Genomic DNA, 22,852 nt, shown 5'->3' with positions numbered 1-22,852 from the left:
GCTATCCGAACACGGTTTCCGTCCGACCCAAATTCCCAACTTGTCACACACTACTTATGTCCACCAACTCATTGCTTGCCGCATCACGTTGGATTCCCGTAAGAGTTCAGGAAATGATCGCAATGACCGTAAAGCCATATACATGTTCGAAAGCGCAGACACCATACATGTATAAACTTATTCATGTTGTCCTCTCTTGGTTTTCGTCTACAGATTGGGAGTGACCCTCTGGGTGCAGATTCCCAGCTGGGTGCAAATGAAACTAGCGACGTTATCCCACCTTTTCTACGCCTCTTCCCACTCATATGGTGGGTGCCCAGTTGTTGATGCACGATCGGATCCCTAAGCAACAGGAGTTCCCAGGAAGTCGGTTATAACGTACATGTCGCCAAAGCGCAATCCATCTCGCAGCTTCCAGCCTCACACAAACCCACTACGACAGTCCTTATCCCAGTCACCGAACGTTAAGGAAAAGCAGAAGAAATTGCCACTTCCGTGATTGTCTTCGAGGTGGATCTCAGGATGTGAGCCCAGTCTCTATGATTCTGGAGCCATTCGTCACTGCACGTGGGTATGAGACATGTTTTAGACACCAGAACTGCAACCAACTGCCGCAAGCTCAAGGACAATAGAGTAGCGACTTAACAGCCATGTCGTTTAGCATGGGCTTCTCCGCTTACGCTATTATTGGGAATTGCAGGTGTGAAGTGTTCTGTCCGCTTCGCCCGTTGGGTCCTAGAGTGGTGGTTTCTCTTGCATGACTTAGGGTGGCAGCTGTTTCATAATAATGTGATGTAAGGGGTTGGAACTTTAATAGTGGCAGCTATTTGTTTGCAGTTTATGCAATTTTTCTTCAAGGTAAACCAGAATTGTGTATACCCCGTTACCAGCGATGCTCTTTATCGTATTCACTTCAGAATTTTCGGACAGTAGATTTCTCCACTCGAACTACCAGCGAAACTGGCGCTACTAAGGGCATCTTACGACTTCCACATCGATGACAATGAATAATACGGAATGAAGGACAGTAAAATTTTGAAACATGTATCTGTTTTGTATAATTTGTAAATAAATAGTTACCACTTTTAAAGTTCCAACCCTCGTACATTCTGTTCATTACGAGGATATGATGGGGCTCCTAGTAATTGTGGATAATGAGTGGAATGTGAGAAGCGTTGGTGAAGGGAAGGGGGTGTGGGATATCTATGCGAGAAGGAACTGATAGGTGGGATGTAGCTGTTAAGATGACGCTGGAATCTTTAGATCAGATAACTTAAAAAGTTTGGTGTAAGTGCTGTTCTTAGAGCAAGAGATTGCGACAGGTGAGGGAATAGAGATGTGCCGCGTCAAAAAACTGAAAAGCATTATAATCCCCCTCCTCCCTTAAAAAAACAAATGCCAAACACAAGAACAGCAAGTGTAAGCCATTGCAGAACCGGACGCAATCTATTCTGCTGCCTGGCGAGCGAGCTGGGCTACTGGGCTAGTGTGTAACGATCTTGCTTAGATTACTGTCGCACTGCAGGCTGCGTGCCATAGCCAAGACCCCCCCCCCCTCCCTCCATTGCCCCCAGCTCCCTACCCTTTCACACCAACACCCTCGCCCTCTGCCATCACCTCCTGTGTCCTTGCCAAGTGCATTCGCGGTGCGATTAACGATTCTTCAGTGTGACCCAAATATTGTGAGTACGTTATACATTGATTGTCATTAAAGCGCAACACCAGGAAGAACAGCAACCAATCAAATCTTATTTGTGCTTGTAGTAGGAAGGGTACACTATTAAATTTATAAGTGATCTGGGGACACACACGGAGCGAAATTGAGTACCAAGAGCCGCCACACCTGGTAGGAACATCGTCTCTAGCCCGGCTGAGCATCGAGCCGACCCTAGTTTGGATTATATATGTGGATGGATTAGAGCATGCTGTTTCAACTATGCACCAAAGTTCATCAACTGTAGTGGCTGAGGAGCAGTGGCGTGCCAGTCTCTTGGCAGCTCATGACCAGATGTTTTCATTGATCGGGAGATGTAGACAATGTGCTCCTCTGTATCGAGGTAGGCAAGTCAGCTTGGGCAATGCGTGGTTACACATTATCTTGTTGAAAGATAATGTCATGACCTCTGACACAGGGCACAGCAACCGACCTTCACACGTTACAAATATAACAATTGCTGCCCAAACTACCGACTACATGAACCACAGGTTACCGTGTTTTGCAGCAAATCGCACATAGTACCATCGCGCCAGCTTTGGAGTCATATGACGACGATAAATGTAATCTGATAATGTTCGTTCTCCTCGGAGCCTCCACACATGCACACGCACATCTCAAAGCTGTATGCAGTACTGAGACTTTTATAAAAATGCGACGTGGCGTCCCACCAGTGTCCAGTGAAGTCGTTCGGCGCCCCACTGTCGGCGCGCCTCTCTTTGTTGCCGTGTCACAGAAGGCCGCAACAATGATCGCCGTATTGACAGTCGGTGGTGCTACAGACGTAGTCGCACTGTTTGTAGAGATACTTCTGTTTCTGAAAACAATCCCATCTCTTGACTGCACGTGCTTGATATGGCTGTAATATCCTGCACAGCCGAGCGAAATGTGTGTCTGTGCTCTCGGGCGCTACTCGCTTGGAGCCATTGAGATCCTGCCTGCCGTTTAGTGGTGCATGCAGCCGTGGAATCCTACTCAAGGAGCAGTTTCGAGAATGATGAACCGTAGATGTATATCTTCATCATACTCCGCAAATCACTAATGGTGTGCGGTGGAGGGTACTTTTGTACCACTAAGTCAGCCTTCCAGCCCTATTCCACTCGTGGATAGAGCGTGAGAAGAATGAATTTCGGCAAGCCTCTGTATTGGTTCTAACTTCTCGAATTTACTCCTCGTGGTCATTATGCGAGACGTATGTGAAGGGAAGTAATACGTTGTACGACTCTTCCCGAAAAGTGCTCTCTCGAAATTTCAATAGTAAATTCCTCCGTGATGCACAACGCCTCTCTTGTAACGTCTCCCAATGAAGTTTGTTGAGTCGTCAATAAAATTCTTTTGGGTTTTGAGGCAGCATTGTCATCTGTAAAATTCGGACGTTTCGGCGACTGTTGCAAGGCACCTTCCTCGTGGTGTACTGCTAACTGCTGATTGAGCACTAGTTTGGATACTTATATACTATAGAGGAGTGCTGTCATTGTATGTGAGGGTGTGTCATCCAATCACAGCACTACTTTATAGTATATACGTATCCAAACTAGTGCTCATTCAGCAGTTAGCAGTACACCCAGAGGAAGGTGCCTTGCAACAGTCGCCGAAACGTCCGAATTTTACAGATGACAATGCGGCCTAAAACCCAGAAGAATTTTATTGACTGTGACAACGGCCGCGGAAGCCTACGTTTACAAGTTTGTTGAGCATTTCCGTAGCGCTCTCGCACCCGCTAAACGATCCCGTGACGAAACGCGTCGCTCTTCGTTGGATCTTCTCTCTTCTATCAGTCGTATCTGGTAGGGATAAATGAACAATACTCAAGAATCGGAGGAACAAGCGCCTTATAAGCCACTTCCTTTGTGGATGGGTTACATTTCCTTAAGATCCTTCCTATGAAGCAGAGTCTGGCATCTACTTTTCCCACTATTTGTTTTATATGGTCATTCCGCTTAAGGTCGCTCTGGATAGTTGCTCCTAGATAATTTACGGTATAGTGTTCCAGTGGTCTGTTTTCAATAGCGTAGCTGTACAGTGGTGGATTTCTTTTCCTACGTATGCGCAATATGTTACATTTATGTACGTCCATGGTCAACTGCCAGAGCCTGCATCATTCATCAATTCTCTGGAGGTCATTTTGCAAATCGTTACTATCTTCTGGCGTTGCTGCTTCGTTATAGACAACAGCATCATCTGCGAACAGCCTTAAAGAGCACCCGACGCTTTCTATTAGATCATTCATACGTATATGGTAACAGTAGCGGTCCTATCACTCTTCTTTTGGGTATTACGGAAATTATCTTTACATCTGTCGATTTTGTTCCGTTATGAGCAACGTGTTGAGTGGTATCTGCAAGGAAGTCTTGAATCCAGTCACAAATCTGCTCCGATACTCGATAATCTCGTATTTTCTCACTTAACGGCAGTGCTGTGGGACGGTGTCAAATGCCTTCCTAGGCTCTACAGATCACGTTCCTGCTGTTGTATAATTCGACACGTGCTAGTACACGTTTCACCTTCTTACATGATGCATAACATGATGTCCTTACAAGCAACAAAATTCAAAGTCGATTTGTGAATCAGAAACCTACTGTGTAATCTCCTCTTGTATGCAGACTGTAGACGGCTTTACTCGTATCTATTTTGAGCGGTTGCCCTAAAATGCTAATCATCTGTATATCAAAGCATCAGTACACTTCATACTAATTTCATGATTACCGCATGCTCCCTTCATGGTGATCCAATTTTAATGGGGAGCAGAACACGTTAACTTGGCCAACGGCCTTGCCTCAGTGGTAACACTGGTTCCCGTCAGATCACCGAAGTTAAACGCTGACGGGCTGGGCTAGCACTTGGATGGCTGACCATCCGTTCTGCCGAGCGCTGTTGGCAAGCAGGGTGCAGTCAGCCCTTGTGAGACAAACTGAGCAGCTATTTGATTGAGAAGTAGCGGCTCCGGTCTCGGAAACTGACATACGGCCCGGAGAGCAGTGTGCTGACCACATGTCCCTCCATATCCGCATGCAGTGACGCTATGGGCTGAGGATGACGCGGCGGCCGGTCGGTCCCGTTGGCCCTCATGGTCCGTTCGGGAAGAGCAGAGAATACGTAACTTACTCTAAAATAATGTCTTTTGTGATGAATCCATAATGATTTGTCGCAGCACAGATGAACAATGGAAGATATATAATTTATGAATAAAAATCCGACAGCTATCTGTGCTTCGCATTTTTCATTTTCTAGAGGTTTTCGGAGAAAATGCTCCGTAATCAAGATTTCCGAGTTTTACTTTAGAGTTTGCCTCGCACCTAAGGGAGGTTATATTGTTAAGTAAACACAGAACATATATGAGACCTAGAGCTATGAAATACGAGTACATGCGTATTGAAGGATCTGCTTCCCTGTTTTTTTATATTCGTTATAGGCCTACATATGCCGTCAGCATTATGTGCTCAATGAATCCATTGGCCAAATTCATGGAATAAACTATGACGTGAGAGTTCAGATCCGCTGAACAGAATTTTTGTCAGTAACATACATTGCTTCCAAAGACTACGGGCGTAAGGTTTGCCCATAACCACTCTGCTTTTGAACGCGATTACATCTTTAGTAAAGATGAAAAGCATCGTGGATATTGTACCCGTATCTGATAGGCGTTCGCTATCTGGAAAGAATTTGTCTTAAAGCTTTGGAGAGATACGTGCAAGGAAATCTCTTTGTTTCGGCCAAATTACCCAGGTCAGATGTTTCGAGTTTTGTTATTGGGAGAGAAGAAAAGCCACCACAGTATTTTAAGTCTTCTACTGCACTTTATTGTGGCAACACTGCTGTGGAGACACTTTGCAATGGAATCTACTGTTGTCGCTGATAGCACACGGTGTTGACGTATCTATCTTACCTCCGAACTCGCCCGTCCCACGTCATCAATTGAGAGAAACACAGTCACTTGTGAGCGAGCGGTCTAACGTAACGGTGTCACTATGTTTTTGAAACAGGAACAATGGAGTTGGATCAAGATTGAATGGGTCAGAGGTCGTACAGCACGACAGTGTCATCAAGGTCTTCATGGGGCGTGCGAGGAATCGGCATTGCGATATAGAACAGTGGCACGTTGGGTAAAAGCCATCAACGAAGGTCGGCAAACTGTGGCAGATATGCATCGGGTAGGTCATCCTAGCGTCTCTGAAAAAGAAGCGCATGTTTTTGCCGCTTCGGTGGGCAGTGAGCTCGCCCACGAAACCGGATTATCGCATACGACTGTGTTTCGCACCCTGAAGGAACGCCTGGGCTCGCGAGAAAATGGCATCACGATGGGTTCCGCATGACTTGACGGAAATGCAGAAATGGATGCGTTACGACGCTGCTCAGACGCACTTGGAACGCTATGAGCGCAAAGGAGAGGCTTTCTTACGCCGTATCGTAACACTGGATGAGACATGGGCCACATCGTACGAGCCAAAACTGAAACGCCAATCCAACGAATGGTGTCATTATGGGTCGTCGCGAAAGTCGGAAGTGCGTCAGAGCCCCAGTATGGTGAAAGTTATGGTTATTCTCGTGTACGACTGTGATGGTGTTATCCTAACGTATTACATTCCTCCACGGTAGGCTGTCAATGCACAGTATTACTGTTGCTTTCTGGAGCATCACCTGCGACCAGCTTTGCGAAAGAAACGGCGACACTTTCTGCGCAACCCACCCATCATTTTGCACGACAATGCGCGGGAGCAGACAGCGTAGGCTGTGGCTGCTCTGTTCGGTCAATGGGTCTGGTAAGTACTGTACCATCCACCATACTCCCCGGACTTAAGTCCTTGTGACTCTGATTTGATTCCGAAGATGAAGAAACCACTTCGTGGCATTCGCTTCAGATCAGTTCCAGGATTCGACAGGCAATAGACCGCTCCATTCGTACCATCAACAGAACAGGCTCTGCTGACGGTATACTACGCCTTCCACATCGCTGGCAACGGGTTCTACACAACACTGGTGACTACTTTGAAGGACAGTAGCAGGTGCAAACATGTAACTTTTTTGTATCGGTTGTGAATAAATAGTTGCCACTATTTAAGTTACAACCCCCGTCTTTACGAATCTCTGTTTAAATTGTGGGAGAACTGCGAAACGTGAAGAAATTTTTCCGTTTTTACTTGCTAATGCCACATGTTTAATCTATCACTCTTCGAGAAATATTCCTAGAAATCTAAAATACTTATAGCAGATACCCATTTTCCACGTCCTAGGTACTAGTGCTACAGTTTGCTATTGTGGCTACTGGGTTGGAAATCTGTATAGTGCGGAGATAATGACCCAAACTTTCATAAATCTTAGCTGCAGGCGAAAATTTCTCAAAATGTGTGCAGATTCAATTATCCTAATTAACGGTAATTTACATTTCTGGAGGGTAAGTACCCATTGTTTAAGTGCTCTGCGGAACTGAAACTGAGGTCAAAAATCATGAAAATGTTCGGAGGTTATACTGAGTAGTGACGGAAACTAGACAGGCATTTATTTAATTCAGTTACGCGTCGATTAGGCAGTAATAGAATAATTTTAGCAGTGTACATATTCACAACGACATAATTTCTAGATCATAGCGCTGCAACCAAAGTATCAGTAAGCAATCTTTGCTATTGGCTTGGCATTTATGAGTTTCTGATGTTGATTAGCTTCCGCGCGCGCTGATAGCCTTTGTGATAGGTGATTATGTTTCCGTTGTCATAATACCTTCAGAACTCGAAGGTGAGTCAAAGCTTATCGTGGAAAGCTTAAGGCATGTTCCATCCTATGGGACGGCGACAGGATATTCGAATGCTTGGCACTGCAAGGCCTCGACAGAGCTAGCGCCTACAGTGACTCTGCAGATGTCGCAGACGTAGAGCCGTTAAGGCCGAAAGCGAAATGCGCTGTCACTGACACCGACCCGCTGTGAGCGTGGGTATCTGACGGAGGATAATCCGGGGATTCAGTCCTCGAAGCCGAAGGAGATGGAGAACGGAGACACACGGGGAGGTAGCACAGGGCGAACTGCACGGCCGCCATGGGCGAACTGGCAATGAATCGGAGTGCTGCTAGGAGGGGAGGTGTCGTCCAAGGTTCCTGGCTCTGTGATAGGTGTACACATCCTCAGCTGACCGCCTCACAGTTCAGTCAGCACGGAACGTACTGGCTCCAGAGATTATGGACTGAAAATTAGGAGCGTTGTAACATCTGCATATCTTTTCATGCCCCTCCAGCAAAGGAGACATTGACGCAGAAACATAGACGTGTTGTATAATAATACTAGAAAGTAAATGATAAAGATTTTTCTAATGTCACAAACATACGTAGATGTGAATAAACAGTTTAATTGTATCAACATGTTTTGCACGCAGTGTAACCGATCAGCCAAAACATTATGACCACTGCCCACCGCGAAGTTTGATGCAGCCTGGTGGCGTTTCGGGCACCTGAGGCGGTAAAAAAGGAAGTATACGAGCAGACACGGATGGGGAATCACCCTAGCAAAGATATGGCTGCAAATGGGGAAATCCATTGAAATAAGCGACTTTGACAAAGGGCAGCTTATTGTTACGCAAAGACTGTGAACTAGTATCTTGAAAACGGCGAAGCTGGTAGAAATGTTTACGTGCTACTATCACGAACATCTGTGGAAAGAGGTGAGACAGTGAAACTACCACTACGAGCTAAATGGTTGGACGTCTCCGATTTTTCACACAACCTGGGGTTCGGAGGCTTGTCTCTCTGTACCGTAGGATATATGGTGATCTGTGGCATCTCCACGGAAATAGCACAATGATGGTGCAAGCACAACTGTTTCAGAGCACATCGTTCATCGTACGTTGTTCATCATGGAGTTCCGCAACAGACCACCCCAATGTGTTCGCATGTTGACTCAACGACATCGTCAATTACGGTTGCAGTGGGCACGGGGCCATCAGGATTCACCGTCGGTCGATGGAAACGTTTCGACTCTTCGGGTGAATCACATTTTTCCAACACGAAGCCGATGGGCCGCTCCACAAACGCCGTTATCGAGGCGAACGACGGCTCGAAACGTGCAGCGCGCCACGAATGCAGCCTGGTGGAGCAGTATTATGCTGTGAGAGACATTCTCCTGCGCTTGCATGGGACCTGTGGTAGTAATCGAAGACACGCTGACACCTGCATCCCTTCATGCTTGATGTGTTCCCTGACGGCGATGTCATCTTTCAGCAGTATAACTGTCCGAGTCTCGTGGCCAGAACCGTGTTACAGTGGTTTGAGGAGCATTACAGTGGACTCACGTTGATGTCTCGGCGAACAAATGCGCCTGATGTAGATCCCATGGAACCCGTCGGGGTCGCTATCGAGCGACATCACTGTGTACGCAAATCAGCGGCCCGTTATTTTTGCGAATTAAACGACATGTGCGTAGACAGACTTCCACAGACCTACCAAGATACTGTCACATCCCTGAATGCGCAGAATCATTGATGTATTTCGCTTCAGAGACTTACAAACAATCTATTAAGCAAGTGGTCATAATGTTTTGGCTCATCTGTCTATTTCTAACTTATCTGTAGTATACCGTCCGACCCCATAGCTGAATGGTTCAAGTGACGGAGTGCCGTTCTAAGGGGCCTGAGTTCGACTCCCGGCTGGGTCGGGGATTTTCTCCGCTCAGGGACTGGGTGTTGTGTTGTCTTCATCAGCATTTCATCCCCATCCGGCGCGCATGTCGCCCAAAGTGGCGTCGAATGTAATAAGACCTGCACCAAGACGGCCGGACCTGCCCCGTAAGGGACCTCATGACCAATAACGCCAAACGCTCATTGCATTTTGTAGTATACCAACACACTAACCTATTACCGTAAGACACGTAGTCGTAATTTACTAATTCGTTTACACAAACAGCAGGACAGTATCCTGATTTTTTGCAATCAGATGAAAATTTGCAATAATAAGTGTAACACGAAGTGCTATAGTACTTAGGCAGCAGATAAAAAATCAATGCCAGCAAATGAATAAAATAAATGATCCATCATGTCGGAATGATAGAAATACGTTGTGACAGACTGAATTAAAATTGAATTAATTTAAAGGATTCTACTCCTTTGCTTGCCTTCTTAGTTGAACTCTGGCAGCCATCTGCATCGCACGCCAGTCCCTTCCCTCTCCAGCCTTCTTGCCCTCTCGTCCCCCCTTGTGTGTATTGAGCTTATATTTTTACAAGCGTGGTTGGAAGTTATCGCATTAACATGTGCCGTCGAGGCGGATGCCTGACATACACTTCTTTCGTACGCTGTCGCAGCTTAGATGCCGAACATGTTTGTAGTTACAAAATTCTTATAGGCCTACCAGTTTTAGTATATTGAGAGAATTACTCGTCTCACCGGTAAAAACTCATCTTATTTGCTAACCTTCGCTAAGCGTTCAGCGGCTAACTATTTCCTCCGCGGCTTAAACTTAGCAGTATTTGTTTAGAAACGACAATGGAACTGTGGACTTTGTTGCGATATTAACGAAGAGATACCCTGTCGGTGTACAGGCGTTTCCAGAACCATGAACCAACAGTGGGCTGTTGCATGCTGCCTTCCCTGTCAGTGTACACATTAAGGCCGTACAGCATCAAAGTTGCTGGACAGTGGTATCTAGTGAAAGTGAAACATCAGTCCAAGTCAAGTTAGTAGTTTTTAAGAATAATAGCATCTTTCCAGAGAGATTCCGAAAGTACTGGAAAGTACATCTGACGTGCCGCAGTGTATAGACCTTCCTAATCTTTGGAGAAATTTTAATAGCCAACGTCACACTGAATACGATTTTTTCCCTGATGGCCGGTTTCAAGAGTTAAGACTGTCATCTTCTTGTCTTCAAAAAGCTTGCTAAGCATCCTGTTGCATTACGACTGTAGCACACATGCCATCTTTCCATTGTAGTGGATAGTATGTAGCACATTCCACACAAGTTTGTTAAAAATAAAAAGAGGTTTTTCACAAATAAAATCAAAATATTTTTAACAAGTCTGTGTGGAATTTGCTACACACTACTAACTATAATGTCAACATGGCATGTGTGCTACAGTCGTAATGGAAAGGGATGCATAACAAGTTTTTTGAAGACAAGAAGATGACAGTCTAAACAGCTGAAACCGGTCATGGTATTCAAGATGACCTTCGCTGCTAAAAGTTTCTTAATAGCAAACACAGATTGCTCTTGCCAATCTCTAATTACCAGAAATTTCAACCATTCTAAATGTTGCTTCCGTTATAAAATTACAAGCGTGCAGGTACGGTCATTTATTGTTTGTGTCATTTTAAAATATTAAAAAAAATTAAGGATCACCCAAGTTTGAGGTTCGTAGTATTATGCGATTTCTGAATGTAAAAATGCCCGGCCTATTCAAATTTACAAGCAAATAACAGAAGTTTATGGAAATTTAGTGAATAAAACTTCAGTTCGGAAGTGCTGAATCGTGTGTAATGGCGAAATAGTGTGTGTGTGTTTGTATGTGAATTTCTAAGGGACCAAACCGCTCAGTTCATCGGTCCCTAGACTTACACACTACTTACACTAATTTAAACTAACTTATAATAAGAACACACACACACCAATGCCCAAGAGAGGACTCGAGCCTCCGGCGCGAGGGGCCGCGCAATCCGCGGCCACTCCGCGCGGCGCGAAAGAACGAATGTTCGTGATGAAAAAGGATAGCGCCGATCTTCAGTAACGACTGACGAACTCAAATAAAGTATAAGCGAAGAAATTCAACGGGGTAGACGTTTACTATTGATGAACCGAGCTCCTGTTCTCTTGATTTCAGTTCTGAGCACCAGTAGGGATACGGCCACAGTGTTTAGGGATCGAATGGGCGTCCGACCTATCGACTTTATTCCTAGAGGAGACACCGTCAATGCAACCAACGCTGTCGATTGTTGCCTAGCGTGACTGTGCGTTTTCACGACAATGCTCGCGCGCATTCTGCCGCGTCGACGAAGGAGTTGCTTCGGGAAAGATTTTCAATAACTGTCTTATAGGCGGACTTGGCACCACGTGACTGCTATCTTTTTTCCAATTCGAAGGGTTCTTTTGGTAAGAAAGCGCTATGGATATGACAGCGGACTGATGGCGGACTTTAGTGACTGGTTCAACAACGAGGCGATAACCGAGTATGCATAAGGCATAAGAAAGACTGTGGAGCGGTACGACAAATGTTTGAATTCGAACACCGACTATGAGGAAAAACAGCAAAGACATCAAAATATTTTGTATAATGTGTTCTTTCATTGTCTTGGTTAAAAATGTCTGGAGAAACAAAAGTTCTTTATTTTTAGAATGACAGTCGTAGTTCATTACACGTAACTGCGTCATCAGCAATAACTGTACTCAAAGTACGAGGTGGCCCAGTGGCAGGACAGTGGACTCGTAACAGAGAGGACGGTCGCTCAGTGTTCAGTCTGGTCACCCAGATTTAGGTTTTCCTACATCGTTTAAGGCAAATTCCGGGATACTTGAGAGGTAATGGTTTATTTTGTTCCCTGTCCTTTACCATCCGAGCTTGCCATCTTCAATGACCTCGTTGTCGACGCAACGTTAAACTTTAACCGCTCTTCGTTCCTTGCTTCTTACGCCCCACTTCTCCGACTGAGCTAGTTCTTCACTCGCACTTGCAATTATCTCGCCGGTGTCTAGTTTGAGAGTACGGCGTAAAAGCCGATGCGTGGGAGAACATAGCGTGTGTTTGGAAAGCAGCGAGGTGGGTGATGAGGATGTCCTGTACCGCCCCACCCCTGCACCGGCACAGCAGCTGCAGCGCTGGTCGTGTAAGCAACAGCAGAGACACACACAGCGACACCTGACTGACTGTTTACTGCCGTGGACCCCCTTCCCCCCCCCCCCCCTCCCACACCCCTTTCGCGAGTCACCCGCCTAAGTGCCAGCGACGGCGCTAAATAAACCGAACGAAAGGCGTGGGAAGTCGGCTAAAATAAGCAGGCGACTTGAGCCCCTTTTACACAAGCGACTTTCTAGTAAAGCAGGATTGAATTCTTAGGTGTACAGATGAGTTATGTCTTCCTTTCGACTCTTCAGAAACCTGCCACATCTGTATCCTTTCTTGAAACGCTTGCTTCATAAACCAGCAATGAAGTCTGTATTCGGTAGACCAGTGTAGTAAAGTTGAATACGTCGGCATGGTTATTGACGGATGTGACATGGTTAATTTAAGGGGTGACCGGTTGCCCTTCCTGTCGCCACCTGTTTAACCTCCAGGACGGAATGAGTCTATCCCAACAGTCTGCGTGCACTGTTATTCATCTGAAAGCGTTGGAAAGTTTCTCGAAATGCTTTCGAATTGTGTAACTGAGGCGGAACTTGGAAACCAGCCTGGTATTCAGTTGCTGGCATGTGGGAAACCATGTAAATGGCACATCCAGGTTGGCCGGCACAATGACACTCGTCGTTTATTCATCCGTTCACCCCATCCCGAACCGGCTCTTTAACACACTGGCTATGTTGGCGGGCCGTGGGAAAGTTGGACATCAGTCACACTAAAAGAATATGGCGCTAGATTTGGAGTCACATTCTTGTTTTTATAGATTTATCACTGCGCTCTCTGAATGTGTAACACTTATTCATATATTAAGGCTTTCACCTGATATGACCAATTCTCTTATTGCCTCCAACAGGTCTTATAAACAACCATTACAGTTATGTTCTGTAAGTACTTATGGTATTATGTTTAGAAATTTACGGTATTTTCAGCTACGGTACGTATAATACTAATAATTCTCAAAAATTTATTGAAAAAGGATGAGATGAAATCTTAAAACTATACCTTAAATACAATGTATATATACCTTCACCAATTCGCAGAATAAATTCTAACATAAATTCTATTACACTTTGGATCCGAATCGGTCTCGGTAAAACTCGAGCCGCTGCCCACAACGTGCCCGACAACAATTTCTATTGTTCAGGTAAAGCCTTGTACTTTTGTGGGACTCTGCACAGCCCGATTCGTTGCGTCTCATGAGTTGCCAGGTATTTAGTTGTGTGGTACACAACACGATATCCACACGACTTATTCTATGCCAATAGTGAGTTTACAGCAACAGTAAATAACGTATCTAATTACAGACCATAATATAATATAAAAAAGAGTGTTCAACACATAGTTGGTAGAGCGCTTGCCCGCGAAAGGCAAAGGTCCCGAATTCGAGTCTCGGTCCGGCACACAGTTTTAATCTGCCAGGAAGTTCCCATAGTTTAATATATTAGGCAACAAAAATTGCCTGAAAATGTGACTACAGTAACCTCTGATGTGCTTGACGCTTCAACTGTTTAAATTTCTTTGTGCCCTGAACCTTAGAAGTTCACTGTGGGATATTTGGTTAGCAACGGTGTTTATAGTTGCCAAGGGATGAAGGCTTCTTAACACAAGTCAAACGTCTACATTTACAGTGATGTTGCCCCTTATATCACTGTTTTCAGAAAACTGTAGTACAGGGTGTCCAGAAATTAAATACCAATTTTGTAGAAATAATAATTATTGTATTCTTATTACATACCGTGGTATATGTTTATCACATGTTACATTCAACACGACCACGTCGACGGCGTTGAGCGCCCGCAAGCTCCTTCCTCCTTCAACATGAGCACCATTCACATCCCGACACAACTTCTATATGCCGGCTGTGACACGAAAGACATTCCACAGATTTGTTGCTTTATACCTGCAGCAGGGTCTCGGAGCTCCGCCAATGATCTGATATGGTGACGGCGAACCACACGCCTTTTGGTAAATCTCCAGACGAGGAAGTCCGTGGGTGTGAACTCAGGAGAACATGCCGCCGAGATCATGGGCGTGGGCTCCCAATCCATCATCCAGGAAACGCTATACGGCATTCAAAACGGTTCGTATGTCTATGACAATTCCCCATCCTGTTGGAAATAAACATTGGGCACGGGTCCTCCCTGTTCAAGCAATGGTAAAAGAAACTGTTGCAGCGTATCCAGGTACACTGCCCGACTGATCGAATTTTCGGCTAAGAAGAACGGGCCTTAGATTTCGTCAATGGATACTCCCATCTACACATTAACTTCGGGGGAGTCTCGCTGGAATTCCTGGTGCTCCACTGGCGGTGAATTAGCCCAGATAATGCAGCTATGTCAGTTAACCCTTCCAAAGGAATAGGGTCTGACTGAGGATGTTGTGATTTGCATCTACTTCAAGCACGTCCTGACATATGTCCATATGCACTGCCAAATCCTCGTCATCTAAATAGTGGAGAATCTGCAAATGGTACGGTAGTTTTTCAGCGTGTGTCGCAACACGTTATGTACGGTCGAGCCTTGAGTATCCAGTTCCACACCGATTTTGAAATGTGTTCAACGGATGTTCCAATCTTTTCAATTCGGTCAGCACAAGCTGATGGATAGCATTGTCCGGTCTCTTTCTTAACGGTATCAGTAAGCTCAAATTTGGTCAATAATTATTGAATTTCATATCAAGAGGTCCAGATTTCAAAAATGAGATTTTCACTCTGCAGCGGAGTGTGCGCTGACATGAAACTTCCTGACAGATTAAAACTGTGTGCCGGACCGAGATTCGAACTTGGGACCTTTGCGTTTCGTTGGAAAGTGCCCTACCAACTGAGCTACCTAAGTACGACTCACGACCCGTCCTCACAGCTTCAATTCTACCAGTACCTCGTCTCATACCTTCCAAACTTCACAGAAGCTCTTCTGCGAACCATATATATGTGATATAGCGTAAGGAGGAAACTTAAAACTTGACAGTTATTTCATAGTTACAAAAAAATGGAAAGTAGCTGATCTGCTGATTGTATCTACATAAGATGCCTCTGCTTGTAGCCCTTGAAAGCGTACAAATTAACACGAAAAACAGAATTCTTCTAGCTCAGTTTCCATTCTATAGCACTGACTTCGTCCAAACAGTGTTCTGATGCCCGATTTTTGAGCAGAGTTTCAAAAAACTTCAATCAATTGGAGAATACTGGTGATTTTTTGTAGTGTTCAACTACTTACCACTTTTTGCGAAAAGTAGCGAACTGTACCACACAAGCGGCTGGTAGTGAAATTGCGTGCTTATGGAATATCGTCTCAGTTATGTGACTGGATTTTTGATTTCCTGTCAGAGAGGTCGCAGTTGTAGCAATTGACGGAAAGACATCGAGTAAAGCAGAAGTGATTTCTGGCTTTCCCCAAGGTAGTGTTATAGGCCCTTTGTGTTCCTTATCTATATAAACGATTTTAGAGACAATCTGAGCAGCCGTATTCGGTTGTTTGCAGATGACGCTGTCATTTATCGACTAATAAAGTCATCAGAAGATCAAAACAAACTGGAAAACGATTTAGAAAAGATATCTGAATGGCGCGAAAAGTGGCAGTTGTCCCTAAATAACGAAAAGTGTTAGGTCATCCACAGGAACGCTAAAATGAATTCGTCAAACTTCAGTTACACTATAAATCAGTCTCATCTAAAAGCCTTAAATTCAAGTAAATACCTAGGTATTACAATTACAAACAACTTAAAGTGGAAGGAACAGATGGAAAATGTTGTGGGGAAGGCTAACCAAAGACTGCGTTTTATTGGCAGGACACTTAGAAAATGTAACAGACCTACTAAGGAGACTGCTTACATTACGCTTGTCCGTCCTCTTTTCGAATACTGATGCGCGGTGTTGGATCATTGCCAGATAGGACTGACGGAGTACATCGAAAAAGTTCAAAGAAAGGCAACACGTTTTATATTATCGCGAAATGTGGGAGAGAGTGTCACAGAAATGATACAGGATTTGGGCTGGAAATCGTTAAAAGAAAGGCGTTTTTCGTTGCGACGAAATCTTCCCACGAAATTCCAATCACCAACTTTCTCCTCCGAATGCGAAAATATTTTGTTGCCACCGACCCACACAGGGAGGAACGATCGCCACGATAAAATAAGGGAAATCAGAGCTCGTACGGAAAGATATAGGTGTTCATTCTTTCCACGCGCAAAACGAGATTGGAATAAGAGAATTGTGAAGGTAGTTCGATTAACCCTCTGCCAGGCACTTGAATGTGATTTGCACAGTATCCATGTAGATGTAGATATAGACTACGTAAGTTTTATTTGCCTATTTAATTTAATATTTTGATTTTATGTATCGTGAAACTGATGGAGTCAAAATTTTTCAATCTTTGTTCGATTTCTAAGTTTATAACAGGAAATAATAAAAACAAAGAAACTGAAAACAGTTTATTTCAGAAACCGGTTATTTTGAGCGGTTTTAACAGCCAGTTAAACTGGTGTTGATAAAAAACGATATAACGGAAAAGCGGTTGTTTCAGCGATAACCGTAATCCGTAGGTAGTGATCGCATAGTCGGGGGCAGCGTGCCCGCGTGCTCTTCTATTCCTGCAGGCCGTGGGCGAGAAGAGTCGCTCAACTTTGCCGCAGGGACCCCACACTGCCAGTCTGCTCAGCTGCCAGCAGGAGACGAGCGTCGGGCAGGCAGGTGTCTCGCGTGTTTGCTTGTTTCTCGGAGAGCACCTCGCAAACTCACTCTTTTCTCGTTAGAGTCCTGTCCAACTCGTGAGTGGACCTGCTCAACAGCCAATCAGCTTTCGTATTCAGACGATAACCACTTAACACTCAGAGTTGTTACCTACAAATTTTAAAACTGCGGGACAAATTGCAAAAGAAAACTGTCCATATTACATTTTATTTAACCGTAGTTAACAGGTACCACAGAGTGAAGTCCTCTCGGTATCTAAAAGTAATTGATGTACTGAAAAAAAGAAGTGCTGTATTTGTCCCATGAGCGCCATTTTTGATTGTTGGATTTCTTTACAAGGTCTGAAAAGTATCTGTACAGTGTCAGCCACATCCGATATTTAGTCTGTTGTCATCTATCAAAAAGATTTTATGTGTCTTGATACTGTTGGCGTTTACTTATTTTGATAAAAATGGATCAGTGAATTTGTATTAGGCATTAGTTTAAGGACGGAATAAGGTGCAACGGTGTTGGAAGACGAGCGCCCTCGGCGCCCCAGCACATCGAAGGAAAAGTGAAAGATGAACGATGAAACTTCCTGGTAGATAAAACTGTGTGCCGGACCGAGACTGGAACTCGGGACCTTTGTCTCACGCCCTGTCCTCACAGCTTTACTTCTGCCAGTACCTCCTCTCCTACCTTCCGGCGCACAGTTTTAATCTACCAGGAAGTTTCACATCAGCGCACACTCCGCTGCAGAGTGGAAAATCTCATTCTGGAAGCATCCCCCAGGCTGTTGCTAAGCCATGTCTCCGCAATATCCTTTCTTTCAGGAGTGCTAGTTCTGCAAGATTCGCAGGAGACCTGCTGTAAAGTTTGGAAGGTAGGAGACGAGGTACTGGCAGAAGTAAAGCTGTAAGGACGGGGCGTGAGTCGCGCTTGGGTAGCTCAGTGGTAGAGCACTTGCCCGCGAAAGGCCAAGGTCCCGAATTCGAGTCTCGGTTTCGCACACAGTTTTAATCTGCCAGGAAGTTTCATATCAGCGCACACTCCGCTGCAGAGTGAAAAATCTCATTATGAATGATCGCCAAATCGCTATGATAGAAGTCGATAATAATGCTGGCATGTGAGTTGGCTTTCCTGTGGAACCGCACTGTAGTGATTCCTAGCTTCCATACTCGCTGTACAAGTGCCTAAGAGACATTTTTTGTTTACAAGATTAAAGAAAACGTTGAAATACCTGGTGGGATTAAAAAACGCATCGCTGAGAGAGCTAAAATCTATCCCAAATATCGAGTTCCAGAAGCGATTCGTGGATCGGAAAAAGCGCTAGCATAAGTATGTAATATGCATTGGGGAGTATTTTAAAGCGGATAGCATTGATATAGAAGAATAAATAAAATTCATTCCAAAACACAAAATCCTTTGTTATTTTTTGAGCACAAACAGTAGAATAAAGCAAGACGAAATTACTAAATATCGCGTATCCTCCAGTCTACTTACACTAACACATGAGACATATAAATTTCTAAATGGTCCAAGTTACGTAAAGTACAGGAGGACAGGTGCTACCAACAACATCAGCTGGAGCATGTCGTTACAACTAAAGAATCATCAAAAACTTTGTGGTTGTACATAAGGCATGTCAAATATTTTAATTACTATTTCGAGAGAGTGGTAGCGGTAAATGAGTAGATATTGTACACTCCTGGAAATTGAAATAAGAACACCGTGAATTCATTGTCCCAGGAAGGGCAAACTTTATTGACACATTCCTGGGGTCAGATACATCACATGATCACACTGACAGAACCACAGGCACATAGACACAGGCAACAGAGCATGCACAATGTCGGCACTAGTACAGTGTATATCCACCTTTCGCAGCAATGCAGGCTGCTATTCTCCCATGGAGACGATCGTAGAGATGCTGGATGTAGTCCTGTGGAACGGCTTGCCATGCCATTTCCACCTGGCGCCTCAGTTGGACCAGCGTTCGTGCTGGACGTGCAGACCGCGTGAGACGACGCTTCATCCAGTCCCAAACATGCTCAATGGGGGACAGATCCGGAGATCTTGCTGGCCAGGGTAGTTGACTTACACCTTCTAGAGCACATTCGTGGCCCGGGATACATGCGGACGTGCATTGTCCTGTTGGAACAGCAAGTTCCCTTGCCGGTCTAGGAATGGTAGAACGATGGGTTCGATGACGGTTTGGATGTACCGTGCACTATTCAGTGTCCCCTCGACGATCACCAGTGGTGTACGGCCAGTGTAGGAGATCGCTCCCCACACCATGATGCCGGGTGTTGGCCCTGTGTGCCTCGGTCGTCTGCAGTCCTGATTGTGGCGCTCACCTGCACGGCGCCAAACACGCATACGACCATCATTGGCACCAAGGCAGAAGCGACTCTCATCGCTGAAGACGACACGTCTCCATTCGTCCCTCCATTCGCGCCTGTCGCGACACCACTGGAGGCGGGCTGCACGATGTTAGGGCGTGAGCGGAAGACGGCCTAACGGTGTGCGGGACCGTAGCCCAGCTTCATGGAGACGGTTGCGAATGGTCCTCGCCGATACCCCAGGAGCAACAGTGTCCCTAATTTGCTGGGAAGTGGCGGTGCGGTCTCCTACGGCACTGCGTAGGATCCTACGGTCTTGGCGTGCATCCGTGCGTCGCTGCGGTCCGGTCTCAGGTCGACGGGCACGTGCACCTTCCGCCGACCACTGGCGACAACATCGATGTACTGTGGAGACCTCACGCCCCACGTGTTGAGCAATTCGGCGGTACGTCCACCCGGCCTCCCGCACGCCCACTATACGCCCTCGCTCAAAGTCCGTCAACTGCACATACGGTTCACGTCCACGCCGTCGCGGCATGCTACCAGTGTTAAAGACTGCGATGGAGCTCCGTATGCCACGGCAAACTGGCTGACACTGACGGCGGCGGTGCACAAATGCTGCGCAGCTAGCGCCATTCGACGGCCAACACCGCGGTTCCTGGTGTGTCCGCTGTGCCGTGCGTGTGATCATTGCTTGTACAGCCCTCTCGCAGTGTCCGGAGCAAGTATGGTGGGTCTGACACACCGGTGTCAATGTGTTCTTTTTTCCATTTCCAGGAGTGTATAATAATATATTGAAAAGTATATCTGGTGCATTTATCACAAAGGCTAAATTACAAATGTATTAAAATAGCAATGAAAACAATGATGCTACCATGTCGTAAGGTTCCCATACTCCTGGACTATTTAAACACGACCTATAAAGCACCAAGCATTAGTTGACACAAAAACTGCCTTTTCCTTCAGGTCGCAACAATTTTTATGCTATTGGACTCCATTTTAATTGTAGTATTTAGTTTTAATATTACATCAGTACAGCAAAATTTATTAACCAAAAAAAGTGCGTTCTACGTAGCCTACTGGTACTCGCTGTTCCCATCTTCGTACCCTTCAACATTATTGCGCCATATTTCATTACTCTGATGAATGTCAGAACATAGCAGAACCATTACAATGTTGCAGCACTACCTAAGACGTCCATGTGACAACTTGGAAATGTAGAAAGGACTTGATTGCACAATTCTTTATCAACCGTTAGGCGTTTCAAAATTTTATCATCAGAATGAAGCTGTGGAATAAACTGTACAAGAAAATTAACGATGGAAAATATGAACACAATTACATAAGTATGCACCTTAGTATTCCATACACAGAAATTTCAGTTAGTATTGTACTCACATTTAAGGGGAGTTAGGACGGAAAAAATTTCACATTTTCTGATTTTTATTTCATTATAAAATTTTAAATTTTACGAATAAAATGATCACTTATAAACCCACATGGGAGGTATTTTATTTTATTTTTTAAATATAATCTACACCAGTTGAAAATGTTAAATTTTTTACGTGCATTACTTCAAGATCTAATAAAATCGGTAATTTTTTCCATACAAAGCTATGGATTTGCTGTATTATAAAGGAAAAATTACGTGTTTGTATTTGTAGCACTGCCAAAAACAGTATCGTATCGTTTCATAGCATAAAAACGCGTTGTATGTCGAAGTGCTAACGGTTTTCTGAGGAAAAGTGACGAATAAATTGGTAAATCTCTCAAAAAGTAAAGTATGGTGCCAAAACGAAGTGTTTTTAAGAAACGTGGGTTTCATGGTAATAGATTTTCGAATAAAGGGAAATATTGTGTTCAACATGTGGCGTGTGAAGTTACAGACAATGAAACAGGCAAAATCGTCAGTATCTAGAGAAACACCCAATAGTGCTTCGAAGATTAAAATAAAACGTTGTGATACACAGTTTTCTCAAAACGAAAGTGATGTTAATGGTAGGTTAGGTTATATTCTGATAAATTTACACGTCCTAACAAGGGTGTTAGGTGAATATGTGTGTTGTAAAATACGTGGAGAGCCAGTTAGTTACATGAAGACAGTGAGGTATCAAATGGACTAGTCAGGAAACTTATCATTAATTGTGCCAGTTGTAAATATATTCATTCATTTTGGAATAAGTGTAAAGATAATTATTTTGAAGTAAATGTTAGTTGGTTTTATGGATTGAGAGCTATTGGCAAAGTACACACTGCAGCAGAAACAACGTATGCCGTGATGAATATGCCACGCCCACCTCGTAAAATCGAGAAGTATCTAGGATTTATTGGAGCTGCTGTGGAATATGTTGTATGTGAGTCAATGAAGGGTGCTGCAAACGAAGCTGTTGAAATAAATGGTGGTATGACTTACATACCGGTAGCTTTTGATGGCACTTGGCAGAAGCGCGGCTACAGTTCTAAGAATTCTGTTGCTACGGTGACCAGTGTGGATACTGGAACGGTAACAGACTTCCAGATTTTAACCAAACATAGTTATAAGTGTAAATCAGGGAATGAAAACGGGCATATCTGTGACAGAAATTATGAAGGAACAACTGGTGGTATGGTGGCCTCTGCAGCTATTGAATTTTTAGACGATCTGTGAACGAAAGTGGAGTGTGCTACACTAAGTTCTTAGGTGATGGAGACTCAAAAGCATATAACAGTGTAGTAGTCGCTCAGCCTTATGGTGAGAAGACTGTCACAAAACTGGGATGTGTTGGTCATGTCCACAAGAGAATGGGCAACAGGTTGAGGAAGTTGAAACAAAGTTTGAGAGACAAGAAACTTTCTGATGGTAAAACCATAAGAGGCAGGCTGACAGACAATATGACTGATGAACTACAGCAGAAAATTAGAAATAATACTGAGGATATGTTGAAAATGAAGCGGTTAGTATGGGCTACCTTCTTCCACAACCTGTCTACTGATAAGTACACCACCTTTGCCCTCCTGGACCTGATTCGTGGTGCAATTACCGCAATGCCCAGTACTCAAACAGTTCATACAGCCATAGACATTCCATCTCAGCATCAGTCCTGGATATCATAAAACCTATTTACAGAGACCTGGAAAATCCTGAATTACTGAAGAAGTGTCTGCATGGTCAGACGCAAAATCCCATTGAGTCGTTCAATAATCTTATATGGACTCGCTTACCAAAAAATGTTTTTGTTGGAATGAAGACACTAAAGTTGGTGGGGGGGGGGGGGGGGGCAGTGATGCTGTTATTCCTTTTAATGATGACAACATTGGTAGTGTGAAAGTGCTACGGCAGATGCGAATTA

At 44.5% G+C, this 22,852-nt stretch overlaps 1 protein-coding gene and 1 pseudogene across 1 annotated transcript in view; both read left to right on the top strand.

Annotated features, from left to right (window-relative positions):
* Window positions 1-22,852, top strand: part of LOC126457055 (long-chain-fatty-acid--CoA ligase 1) — a 632,391-nt gene that overhangs the window by 25,310 nt on the left and 584,229 nt on the right. The gene's annotated exons all lie outside the window — the stretch shown is intronic.
* On the top strand, window positions 4,477-4,594 carry LOC126459206 (5S ribosomal RNA; annotated as a pseudogene).

This window comes from Schistocerca serialis, chromosome 2, assembly GCF_023864345.2.
Source record: "Schistocerca serialis cubense isolate TAMUIC-IGC-003099 chromosome 2, iqSchSeri2.2, whole genome shotgun sequence".
Lineage (NCBI taxonomy): Eukaryota > Metazoa > Arthropoda > Insecta > Orthoptera > Acrididae > Schistocerca > Schistocerca serialis.
This window is presented reverse-complemented; position numbering and strand designations above follow the sequence as displayed.